Source organism: Echinops telfairi, unplaced genomic scaffold (assembly GCF_000313985.2).
Source record: "Echinops telfairi isolate 266 unplaced genomic scaffold, ASM31398v2 ScPeMD7_7;HRSCAF=31, whole genome shotgun sequence".
NCBI classification, from domain to species: domain Eukaryota; kingdom Metazoa; phylum Chordata; class Mammalia; order Afrosoricida; family Tenrecidae; genus Echinops; species Echinops telfairi.
Window position 1 is genome coordinate 27,262,172 of NW_022103904.1, and position 13,566 is coordinate 27,275,737.

The 13,566-nt window shown below is 39.5% G+C and overlaps 1 protein-coding gene and 1 pseudogene across 2 annotated transcripts in view; one reads left to right on the plus strand and one right to left on the minus strand.

Moving 5' to 3' along the window:
• UBE3A (ubiquitin protein ligase E3A) overlaps positions 1-13,566 on the minus strand; it is a 103,900-nt gene that overhangs the window by 81,073 nt on the left and 9,261 nt on the right. The window lies entirely within an intron of this gene.
• Positions 2,368-2,753, plus strand: LOC115868131 (annotated as a pseudogene).

Consider the following 13,566-nt stretch of genomic DNA (forward strand, 5'->3'; position numbering starts at 1 on the left):
CATGTGCCCATTGGGCGATAACAGGAGTGGCAGAGGAAAGAGGAGGACCAGTCTCCACAGCACGTGTCATCTTATCCACTTGATTATTAAAGTCCTCCTCGTCAAAGGTAATCCTTTGGTGAGCGTTCACGTGAGATACAATTACCTTTACTTTCATGGCCCATTCGGAGAGGTCTATCCTCATACCTCTTCCCCACACCTCCTTGTCACCAATTTTCCAATCATGGACCTTCCAATTCCCTGACCATCCAGCCAAGCCATTAGCCACAGCCCATGAATCAGTATACAGTCTCACATCTGGCCATTTTTCCTTACATGCAAACTGACTGGCCAGGTGCACCGCTCGAAGTTCTGCCCATTGGGAAGATTTCCCTTCACCACTGTCCTTTAGGGAAATCCCAGAAAGGGGCTGTAGTGCTGCTGCTGTCCACTTACGAGTGGCACCTGCATATTGTGCAGAGCCATCCGTAAACCAAGCATGACTTTTTTGGTCTTCAGTTTAAGTATGGTAAGGAACTACCCCAGAAGGCCATAGGTGCAGACTGGGAGAAAGAAGGTAAAGTGACAGGAGTGGAGACTGTGGGCATTTGGGCCACTTCTTCATGTAGCTTACTTGTCCCTTCAGGTCCTAAATTGGCCCGATCTTGTATATACCACTTCCATTTAACAATGGAGTGTTGGTGCGCACATCCAACTTTATAGTTCCATGGGTCAGACAATGCCCAGTTCATGATAGGTAGTTCAGGCCTCATGGTGACTTGGTGGCCCATGGTGAGGCGTTCAATCTCCACCTAGGCCCAATAACAGGCCAACAGCTGTTTTTCAAAGGGGGAGTAGTTGTCTGCAGAGGATGGCAGGACTTTACTCCAAAATCCCAAGGTTGACGCTGTGATTCACCAATAGGGGTCTGCCAAAGACTCCACACTGCATCTCAATGATCATATGCTACTCTTAAAATGGTCGAATGTAAACCAATTCTTAGTAGAGTGACTATTCCTTCCATGTTGTTTTGATGATTCCTGCATCATCAAATATTTTGCCCTTAGAATTATTTAATATTGCAATTTGAGGCCTACATTTTTTCCTTTACTTCAGCTTGAGGCATACTCCAGATTTCTCAGCACTTCATTATAATTCCTTGAGGTTTTGGGGTGTTTTTCATTTTTTGCTTTGACGTTTCTGTTCAGCTCCTCCCCTTCATCATTGCTTTCATTTCCTATAGCTACTCTATGTTCACGAGCAGTTTTTAGATTTTGACATTCCCTAGGCCTTTTCTTTCTTTCTTGTCTTATTAATGACCTTTTGGCTTTTTTTGTGTATAATATTCTTGATGTCACCCAACAACTCATCTGGTTTTTGGTTCACTGCATCAAGTCTGTGCTTGAAATGTCCTCTAAATTCAGATGGGATGTATTCAAGGCTGTATGTTGGGTTCTCTTGGACTTATATTTTCATTTTCTTCAACTATCACCCTGAACTTGCATATAATCAATTGATGGCATGCTCCACGGGTATGGCCCCTGCCACTGTTTTGGTTGATGACACAGTTTCTCCATTGTCTCTTCTTCCATGTGTACTACATTTGATTTCTGTGTATGTTATCTGATACAGAGCACATGTATAGTCACTACATATGTTGTTGAAGAAGGTATTCGCACTAAAGTTGGTCTTGCAAAAACCTATCATCTGACCATGTTTTTCTATCACCAAAGCCTTTATTTTCCAAGCACTGAATTTTTCATCTTTGTTTCCAACTTTTGCATTCTAATCATCAATATTCAAGCTGAAGTTGTTAAATTCTTGAATTCCTTCACCACCAGCTTAAGTAGTTGATCCACAAATTTGAATAAATGTTATTATTAACTGGCATCCCTTGTAGGCATAGATATTATACCATCACAGACAGCATTGTACTTTAAGATCACCCTTGAAATATTCGTTTTATGAATGTGATGCCATTTCTCTTTAACTTGTTCTTGGCACAATAAATCATGATTATCTGACACAAAATGGCCAATACCAAAACATTTCAGCTCATTAATTCTTGGAATATTGCTTTTTATATACTTTTGTTTTTGAGTTTCAATTTTCCTATATTCACCCTCTATATACTAATGTTTGAATTATTAATGGGTATTGGAGCTATTTATTCTTATTTTAATTAGTGCCCTTTTAGCACAGGTCAAAATCCCAAAAGGTTTGCTCTATTCATGTCATTAAGGTGGACTCTACTTTGAAAAAATAGCTCTTCTCATTGGGCTAACCACAAGGTCAACAGTTAGAAACCATCAGCCGTTCTACAGGAGAAAGATGAGGCTTGCTACTCCCATAAAGAGTTACAGTCTCAGAGAGTTCAATTTCGAAGATATGCCAAGAGGAAAATGTGATAAAGGGAAAGGTGGAAAAGGGTAAGAGTAGCCTCTGAGAATGACAGTGCTGACAAGAAGGCTCAGGGCCCCAAAGGTGGTGGCAATGCAATAAAGGTCAGATACATCCTATGCGAACAACATAGAAGAATTTTAGAGGCCATGGGAAAGTTGAAGTCTAGAATGAGATTCAATGAAATAGCTGCACAATATAGTGAAGATAAAGCCAGGCAAGGGGGTGAATTGGGTTGGATGAGCAGAGGCTCCACCGTTGGACCATTTCAAGAACCAGTATTTGCCTTGCACATAAGTACACTGGATAAACCTGTATATTCAAACCTTCCTGTAAAGCCAAAATTTGATTATTAAATTATTATGATTAAAGGGAAAAAATCAAATCATATGAAAAATTCAAAGAAAGGAAAAAAAGTTATGGTCTCAGAGACCCACAAGGGCAGTTCTGTCCTATAAGATCGCTATGAGTCAAAATCGATGCAATAGCTGTGAATTTGGTTTAGTTTCCACCTGAGGGACTAATCTTCTGGTAGCATGTCAGACAATGTTTTGCTGACATTTGCTAGTTTTCATTATTGCTATAATTGTTATTATCACCCTCACAAATCTTTAAATTACCTATGTTAGCCCCCATTTTGCTGCAGTCAGAGTAGTTACAAAACAAGTCATATATTTAGAAAGAGATCGTAAACCCAGGTTTGACTCTGAGCTTTCATTATCAATGTGGAGAGATTTCATCTGTTTCTCTGTTCCCAATACCCCCAAACAGTAGCTGCATTGATATGACAGGACTAAAAGGAGGCCTTGTCAGAAGCACCATATTATAGAATCAGTCATATTAAGCACTCTCCCATTGACATGTTGAATAATCTCTAAATTACGGTAGGTATCTCAACCTAAATTCAAAGCACATAAAAATCATCTATGGCCCCTGAATGGCACAAATGGATTAGTACTCAACTATTAGTTGGAAGGTTGGTGGTTAGAATCCACACAGAAGCATCCCAAAAAACAAATCTGGTAATCCACTTCCCAGAAGTAAGTCTACAAAACATTGTGGGTGGTGAGCTAGTCTTCATACAATGCACCATTATGAGTCCGAATCAGTTCCATGGGAACTAACAACATCAACAATAATGACAAAAGGTCTCCTAAGTGAGGTATAATTAACTATTTGGTAAATTTCTTGACCACCCCTATTAGCAAAGGCACTTTTGGATGAGTGCTAAATGAACTTTCTGGATCTTCCTTCATCCATGTGAATTAACAAAATAAAGAATTTTTCTGAAAACAGGGATAGTGCCACTCAACTTTTTATTTGTCTGTTGGGTACATTGGGATGGAAAAAAAGAACTTCTTTCTCCTTACTGATTACATCTCTAAGCAGACAAAACCAGCTATTTCAATCACAGCAAAAACATGTCATACACCCTTGAAAATATTTATATATTCCTTCGTATTGATGAATATGCACTAAGGCTATGAAAATGATGAAATTTGAACTGTTATAACAGGAGTAATAAACTCTTCCTGAGTAGTTAAATAAAAAAAAAAATTACATCTCTACTGTTCTCTAGAGAAGAAAAGAAATGTAGAAAAAATAGTCTCCTCAACGTGAAGGGTGCATATTAAAAACTAGAGGATATGGAATGTTATAAGACCTGTAAAAGCCCCAATCAAATTGATTAAAAAATAAAACGAGGGCTAAGATTAAAATATAGTAGTGGAGCAAGGGGTCATCTCTCTCTCTCTCTCTTTTAAATCATTTTATCGGGGCTCATACAACTCATCACAATCCTTATATACACCAATTGTGTAAAGCACATTTATACATTTGTTGCCCTCATCTTTCTCAAAATTCGCTTTCCGCTTGGGTTCCTGGAATTATCTCCTCATTTTCCTTTTTCCCCTCCTCCTCCCTCCCCGCCATCTCTTAAAGCAAAGAAAAAACAGGCGCAATAAGAAAGTGTAAATAAGAAATAAGAAAATACACAAAATCAAGGGGCAGAATGGGCTGTTTTTAATGAGGGGTAAAAGCTAGATCGGTCTATCGAGGGGAGAGAGAGTAATGGTAAAGCAGATATGATGGATATTTCAGATAAAATACTAGGGAACTACCTAAAGTCATTCTAGGAAGCAAGCATAACCCTGATATCAAAACCTGGGAACGACTCCACAAAAGCAGTATTGACTCAATGGCAGTGAGATCCCTCTCATGAACATAAAGGTAAAAATTCTTGCCAAAATTCTCACCAATAAAATCCAACAACGTATCAAAAAAATAATCCATCGTGATGAAGTAGAATCCATACCAGGAACACAAAGATAGACCTTCACCTGGGGCTAGAGTGGACAGGCCAGCAGCTTAATTTGACCAAATACTCTGCAGATGGGTTTTGGGCTCCCACTGTCCTCTGCAGCCTTCCACAAATTTTGAGTGTTCACAATTTTAGCTCTGATACTTTTCCCTTCGTCATATTTGAATTTTATTATTGTCATCTTTGGATCACACAAGATGGTGTGCTGCTTCTATGTGCACTTAGTTGACTCCTCACTTAAATTGCTGCATATTTGAATACAAAGCTTTAAGGGCCCAGACACTACTCCGATCAATAGATGGCCATTATCTGCTTTATTCACCACAAGAGAGAACAATATACATACAATGGAGTACTACACATCGCTAAAAAGCAGCGATGAACGTATGAAGCACATCTCTGCATGGAAAGAACTAGAGGAAATCATGCTAAGCAAAGTAAGTCAAGCACAAAAGAGCAAGTACAACATGAGTCCACTGAGGTAAGCTTTAAAAGAAAAAATGCAAAAGGGGCATAGGGAAAAAGCAACTGTATACAAACATTCCTGGGGTTAGGCCCAGGTAGTGCTACAGGGACCTGACCAGGTACAGGGATACACATGGTGGACAACTAGAAGGGAGGTGGGGAAAGGGAAAAAAAATAATAATAAAAAAGAGATGGGTGGCAGGGCGCGTGGTACTAGCCCACCAAAGGGGAGGGTATTGTTTGTGTCTACATAGGGAGGGAGGGGCTAGACTTCAACCCAGTGATCCAGGATGTGGATGCAGAATGCCAGTGTGCAGTGGGAAACCAGTGGAGAGGTTGGTGGTGGGGCAACCAAAACTACTAAGTGGACGCATGCCCCTCCCCCAATAAGAATTTATTTCAAAGGACGGCACTGAATCTGCAGCTCTGGGAGAGGGACATATCTGATTAGAGCACACAGGAGCAGATGAAGGGGGAGGAGGAGAGAATGGAGCACAACCTGGCCCACCAGGCCTTGAGGACAATGTCCTCAATTGGAGCAGCCAGTCCAGAGAGGACCACATGGCCGGCCCCACTATGAGGCATGACGCCCTCGCTGACCCAAGGCCCCGCAGGGGACAGCACCGAAGACACAGTGTGGGAATGGCACCCGATCTGATCCCACAACACCGAGGCAAAACACTAATGGGGTGCAACAGAACAGCAAGGGAACAGAGCGGAGAGGTCCCCAGGGAATGCCGAAAGTGGACTTTGGGGCCAGAGCATGGTGCCCCAACAGACTGGACTGGAAAACATTCCCAAAGGCCAAAAACAATCCTTGAACTAACTACAAGCTTTTTTTTCTTGTGTTTTGCTTTGTTTTGTTTGTCATTGGTTTGTTGTTGTTATTTTGTTGTATATTGTTGCTTGGTTTTGCTCTGTCTTGTTTTTTGCATGTTATTATCTCTGCAGGTCTGTCTAAATAAGATAGGCTGGATGAATGATCTGGAGGACTAAACAAGTGATCGAAATCAGTGGTGTGGAGGGTGTGGAGGCCTGGTAGGGCATGATCAAGGGTAATGTAACCAAGAGGAATTGCTGAAACCCTGGTGGGGACTGAGCATGATAGTGGGACAGGAGTAAAGTCAAGAGAAATAGAGTAAAGAGCTGGGAGGCAAAGGGCACCTATACAGGTCTAGATAAAGACATGTACATATGCAGATAAATTCACATATGAGGATGGGAAATAGATCTAGTTTATGGTTTAGTATTAAGGTAGCAGAAGGACATTGGGCCTCCACTCACTCAAGTACTCCGTCAATGCAAGAATACATTCTTCTATTAAATTGGCATTCTATGATGCTCACCTTCCCGACACAACCGCTGAAGACAAAGGAGGTGAATAAGCAAATGTGGTGAAGAAAGCTGATGGTGCCCGGCTATCTCAGGCATCAAAGAACAAAAAATCCTATCATTGTGTGCTCACCTCCATGATAGGATAGCTGAAGACAAATGGGTGCACGAGCAAATGTGGCGAAGGCTGATGGTGCCCGGCTATCAAAAGATAGAGCATCTGGGGCCTTAAAGGCTTAAAGGTAAACAAGTGGTCATCTAGCTCAGAAGGAACAAAGCCCACATGGAAGAAGCACACCAACCTGTGCGATCACAAGGTGTCGAAGGGAACAGGTATCAGGCATCATCAGAACAAAAAATCTTACCATAGCGAATGAGGGAGGAAGTGCGAGGTGGAGACCCAAAGTCCATTTGTAGGCCACTGGGTATCCCCTTACAGAAGGGTCTCGGGGAGGAGACAAGCCAGTCAGGGTGCAATGTAACAACGATGAAAAATATAACTTTCCTCTAGTTCCTAAATGTTTCCTCCCCGCTCCCACTATCATGACACGAATTCAACCTTGCAAGTCTGGCTAGACCAGAGGATGTACACTGGTACAGATAGGAACTGGAAATACAGGTAATCTAGGGTGGATGATCCCTACAGGACCATTGGTGTGAGTGGTGATACAGGGAGGGTAGAGGGAGAGTGGGTAGGAAAGAGGGAACCGATTACAAGGAACTATATGTGACCTCCTCCCTGGGGGACGGACAACCGAAAAGTGGGTGAAGGGAGATGTCAGACAGGGCAAGATATGACAAAGTAACAATTTATAAACTATCAAGGGCTCATGAGGGAGACGGGAGAGGGGAGGTAGGGGAAAAACAAGGAGCTGATGCCAGGGGCTTAGGTGGAGAGCAAATGTTTTGAGAATGATGAGGGCAATGAATGTACAAATGTGCTTTACACAATTGATGTTATGTATGGATTGTGGTAAGAGTTGTATGAGGCCCTAATAAAACGATTAAAAAATATTTATTGTTGGTCAATTTTATCTTCTTTCAAAGCTCTAGCAATAACTAAATTACTCCCAAATTCTTCTTCTCATATAAATCACATTCTACTTGATAATCAGTATTATCCTCGGTCCTTAGGCTATATAAAATGAGCTCGTTTTTCAAAAATCTTACTGTTTAAAAAAGGAGACAGGCAAGTGAGTGTAATAACCTAAGAATAATTAAAAAGCTGTATCAATTTAAGGAGAAGTACCTCATCCAAGATAAATCTCAAAAGATGATTAAAGATTAATGTCAAAATATACGACAAATGTTTCCGATAGAATGGATAAAGGCATTGGGGACTGAGACATGGTACAAGCATACCTCATTTTATTGCACTTGACTCAAATACGGACTTATTATTAAGTCCATTGTAGGTCTGTGGTAAGCCTGTATCTAACAAGGCTAATGGTACCATTTCCCAACAGTATACAGCATGTACTCACATCATGTACTCACATCATTTTAATAATTTTCACAGTATTTCAAACTTTTTCAATTACATGCAAAAGACTACAAACAGTGAAGTGTAAATATACTTTCATATGCACTGGGAAATAGAAAAATTTGTATGATTTGTTTTATTGTGATGATCTAGAACCAAACCAAGAATATCCTGTAATATGCCTATATAAAAAGATAACTCTAAGCCGCTCAGAAGCAGAAAATCCAAGGAAAAATATTAAAAAACTGGAAAGGCAAGGAGGAACCAGATCATGGGAGATCTTATAAATTATGATAAAGGATTCTAATTTTAGGCAGCAAAAGGGTAGTTCTTTTTTGTTGTTGTTGAATCATTTTATCACAATCCATCCATCCATCCATTGTGTAAAGCATATTTTACATTTGTTGCCATCATTGTTTTCTGAACATTTTCTTTCGACTTGAGCCCTTGGTATCAGCTTCTCATTTTTAACCCTCCTTCCCCAAAAAAGGGTAGTTCCTAAACTTTTCACATTTACGGGCCCAGAAGAATATAAGGATGACTTTTTCCTCACAAAGTGCACATTAAATCTTTTAAGAAATTTCAGAAGATTCATAAGCCATTAACAAATAACCAGATAAGAATCCCTGGAGTATGACTCACTAAAGGGTTTTTAACATATCAGTAACTAAATCAACTATGTCTTTATGATAATTCCATTTTTTTAAACTGGACTAAATTGGGCAAAACAGAAATAAGCAAACCAATTAGATAAATATCTTAATAGTCCAGACAACGGATATGTCTTGGTTGGAAACTGAAACTACACTTATCACAGTAGCGATGGTAAAGTATCTCTAGTACTTAGAAAAAGAGTTTAAGACCGAACCCTCAGGAAATTCCAACATTAAGGAAAAATTAAACATTAGTGTTATTGAACAATTACTTGCTTTATTTATTATCTTAGTTATATACAGGAAAATAGTATAAATATTAAAATAGGGGTTGGGAATACACTCACTAAACATAAAAAATCTGAAAATATTGAAAAATTGTTTTGAATTCTTTAAGAAAATCCAAGAGACTAAATATGAATAAAAAGACTCAGCTACCATGGGATATATACATATAAATTTAGATAACACCAAATATAAGACTGACTAAAAAGATTTAGGTTAATTTTTTAGCATTATTTCTAAGCCAAATTATAAAATAATATTTGTGATAGCTATTAATAATTTTTATTAGACGAGCCAGTCAGGGTGCAGAATAGCACCAATGAAACATAAACTTTCCTCTAGTTCGGTGGTTATCAACCTTCTTAATGCCATGACCCTTTAATACGGTTCCTCATGTTGTAAGATTATTTTCGTTGCTACTTCATAACTGTGTTTTTGCTACTATTATGTATTGGGCGACCCCTGTGAAAGGGTCGTTCCACCCCCAAAGGGGTTGTGACCCACAAGTTGAGAAGCGCTGCTCTAGTTCTTTAATGCTTCCTTCACCCCACTATCATGACCCCAGTTCTACCTTACAAATCCGGCTAGACCAGAGCATGTATATGGGTACAGATAAGCGCTGGAAACACACGGAATCCAGGGCAGATAAACCTCAATAATGAGAGTAGCAATACCCGGAGGGGAAGGGGAAGGTGGGGATATAAAGGGGGAACCCATCACAATGATCAACATATAAACCCCTCCCAGGGGGGCGGACAGCAGAAAACTGGGTAAAGGGGAGACACTGGTCAGTGTAAAGACATGAAAAAATAATTTATAAATTATCATGCATTCATGAGGGAGCAAGGGTGTCGGGGAAAAATGAGGAGCAGAAACCAAGGGCTCAAGTAGAAAGAAAATGATGGCAACATATATACAAATGCGGTTGACACAATGGATGGATGTATGGATTATGATATCTATATGAGCCCCCAATAAAATGATAAAAAAATAAAAAGAATTTACTATACAACAACTTAAGTGATAACAACACTACGAAGTCCTAAAAATCAAGCAGACATGTTCTCTAAGTGTACTTTATTTTCACTCAAAGAATGCATGCATCATACATGCACATTCTACACAGGTTTGACAACAGCACCCCTCCCCCACCAGGTAAGCACTAAAGAACTATGATACACATACGATAGATACCATATACATCATATATCTATGTATGTATATATATATGTACACATTTTTATTAAAAAGTTAGCATAGTACACACCTGGGGGGAAATACCTAGAGAATAGGGAAGGGAGACATGGACAGGGCCAGCGATGGGACTCCCTTATGTAAACTACCCTGTGAAATTTATGTAAAAAAACAATGTTTAAATCACTATTTAAAATGCATTCAAAAAGAATAATATAAAATGCATTCAAGTTTTTGCCCCAGTTATTGCTGTGTACCATAGAGGAGATTCATAAAACTAAAAATCCAAAATCAAAGCCACTGTCATTGAGTCAATTCTGACTCATATCAACCTAATAGGACAGAGTAGAAGTACCCTTCAGGATTTTCAAGGCTACAAATCTGCACGGAAGCAAAATGACATATCTTCTTCAGGTGGAACATCTGGTAGATGAAAACTACCAACTTTTCATTTAGTGTTTCACTAGATCTTTTTTTCTGGAGAATTTGAACCTCCTGACCTTTTGATTATCAGCCCAGTGCTTAACCTTTGCCCTCTCTAGGGCAACAGTTATAACACTGTTTCCAAAAGTGGGCAATTAAGGGCTATACAGTAATACGAAAGTTTTTAATTGCCAGAGGGGCGCTGAGTAATCTTTTCTGAAAAGGGGGCAGTAGGCAAAATTAATTTGGGAGACTATGATTTAAAGGAATGCCACATGCAGATGAAAAGCAATGCACCTCCCCTGTCTCCGTACAAAGCTTGAATAAAGGTAAGTTGTTATTATTAATAAAACATCTGTGTTGATTCTTAAGCAAAAACCAAGGTTTTTATTACCTGTTTAGTAAATTAAGCCTTATAAGATTATGTGCTCCTTACTTTACTAAGTTGTTGCTTAGTTATGGTTTCTACTGGTCCAGGAATTGACAAAATCGTTGCAAACAGGGGTACTGTTGGCAAACCTGTGTAGAGCTGTATTCCCACGGCAGTTATGACTAGAACCTTAGACATTTCTGTATGGACAGTATACTATCTTATGTGGTTAAGATAAACAGTATGCAAGTGACCTAGCACCGGAGTTTCACCAGGTATCTTTTTATGCCTCACAGTATAGTCATGAATGGTTTTTCCTACATAATTAAGGCCCCATCTAATCTTTCCTGTTTTGTAAAATTTTGACTCATCCACCAAATACTCCAGAAAGCCTCTTAGATTATTAAGTTATATCCCTATCATCAGCTGCTTTATATATGGTCCCCTTATCTCTGAGTTTTAACTAAAGCTCAGCTTCCTCCATGGGTACTGCTTATCCTAGAACCTTTTATGCGAAGGTTTCATAGATTCCTAAACCCCCTAAGTACACCATTACTCTTCTAATTCCTTGTCTTTGTTTTGTAGGCTTTTCTGCATAGGGAGTCCAGGATAGGTAAATCTATAGTGACAGGAACTGGATTAATGATTTCCTAGGGGCATGGAAGGGGAAGCTGGGGGAAAATGGTGAGTCAACTAACAATGAGTATGGCGAGGAGCTCACCTACAACTAAAAGCTCCCCGTTGAAGATGCCACAAACAAGTTGCCCTGCAACTGCGGTGTTGCTGGCGCTTCCTCAACTGATGCTGTGGGGACACCACAACCTGCTGCCATCTCCCTAGACTGAGGGAGGTGAAACCCCTTTGTCATCTCTTCCCCCCAGTGCATCACACCCCCATGCACATGCTCAGGGTGGATATGTGACTACGGGTGATGGGAGTCTTCCTTATCCCCTCCAGCCCACCTAGTCATTGCCCCTTTTCCTGTCCTGTGGGTCAAGGATATAGATATTGTACAAAATGGTTTTGAGGTTATTTTGGATTTTTTTTTTGGGGGGGGGGTAATATTCTAACGTTTGTGGTGCTGAATGTATAACTCTTCTTAATAAGAATGAATTACTGAATTGTATGTGAATTACACCTCAATAAAACTATTTTTAAGGATACAGACGTAACGAGGATATATCAAGAAACAATCTCACATTTTAATATTTTTGATCAATAATGTTTCTATGATTTTGTAGCAATTGAAACAAACAAACACAAACAAACCAAGAATTTTTACTCTGTTGCTTATGTTACCTAGCCGAACATCTATCTTCTCTACTCAGGAAATTAGGCCCATGGACTCTAACCCCTGGTTACATCATCAGCTGATGTCACTGCATGCATCATCTAGCCAAAACCCTAGCCCCTGGGATAATTGAAAGTTTCTCAATATGAGTCACTTTCACACGCTACTTCAGCCAGTCACTCCTTAGGCATTTTAAATATCCAACCTCCGTTCATAGCCATCTATCCTATTCACGTATACTGGATTGTATCTTAATGTCGTGGTTATGTGTTGGGCTGGGATCTGCAAGGTCAGCAGTTCAAAACCACCAGCTGCTCCACAGAAAACAGATGGAGTTTTCTACTAGCATAAAGAGTTAGTCTCAGAAACTCACAGGAGCAGTGTTACCCTGTCCTGTAAGGTTGCTATAAGTTGGCAACAATTCGATGAGTGAGATTTTGTTTTTGTTTTGTTTTTTTTATCTTGATGTAGTAGACCTAATTTACTGAAGGAGATGATGATGCAGCCATGAATGACTGACATCTGTCCTTACCTACACATTTAGTTTCATATATTCATTGTCTTTCTAGTCTCAGGATAAAAGGGGAACGGGGTTGTCCACTTATTCGGTCAAAACACACATATAATTTCATTTCAATCCTGGACTTCAAAAACCTGATTTTGAAAACTACCACCTCTCCTTTTATGTTAAATATAAGACCTCACAACTAATCACTAAAGTCTTATGTCTAACTATTTGTTTTCAAGTATTTGCCTTAAATCCAGAAAACCTTACCTTGCATTTCTACTATACCACTGCGCTAAGAACCTTCCTGACAGACCTACTAAAGTCAATGTACATGCTCGTCTTCAATCCAGATTCCCCAAAAACATAGTTAATAAAAATGTCTGAAAGATTACTAATCTCCTAAATTAGCAAATTCTTTACTGGATCGCAAATACCTTCAATATATAGATCTTGTCTTTTCAAAAGGCATGTAAGGCCCCTCATTATTCCCTCCTTCATTTTATTACCTTTCAGTGAATGATCCCCAAATCCTAAACTACCTATAGATCTCTGGCTCACTTTGCTCAAGTTTCCATCTAGAACAAGTCTACCCATTCTTCCAACTACACAATCCACATTTATACTTTAAGATTTAATTTAGCCTTTACTATTCATCACAATTTCCCTGACATTTTGGATTATGGTTCTACTTATAGATCTAAATAGTATAGCCAGAATGTTCCTTGGAGGTTTCGCAGATGATGGCCCATGTTATCAGCCAAGACTAGTCCTGGCATGAGGGGAGGGGAGGGGGGAAAATGAACAACCAATATTAAGGGCTCAAGTAGAAGGCAAATGTTTTGAGAATGATGATGGCAACAAAT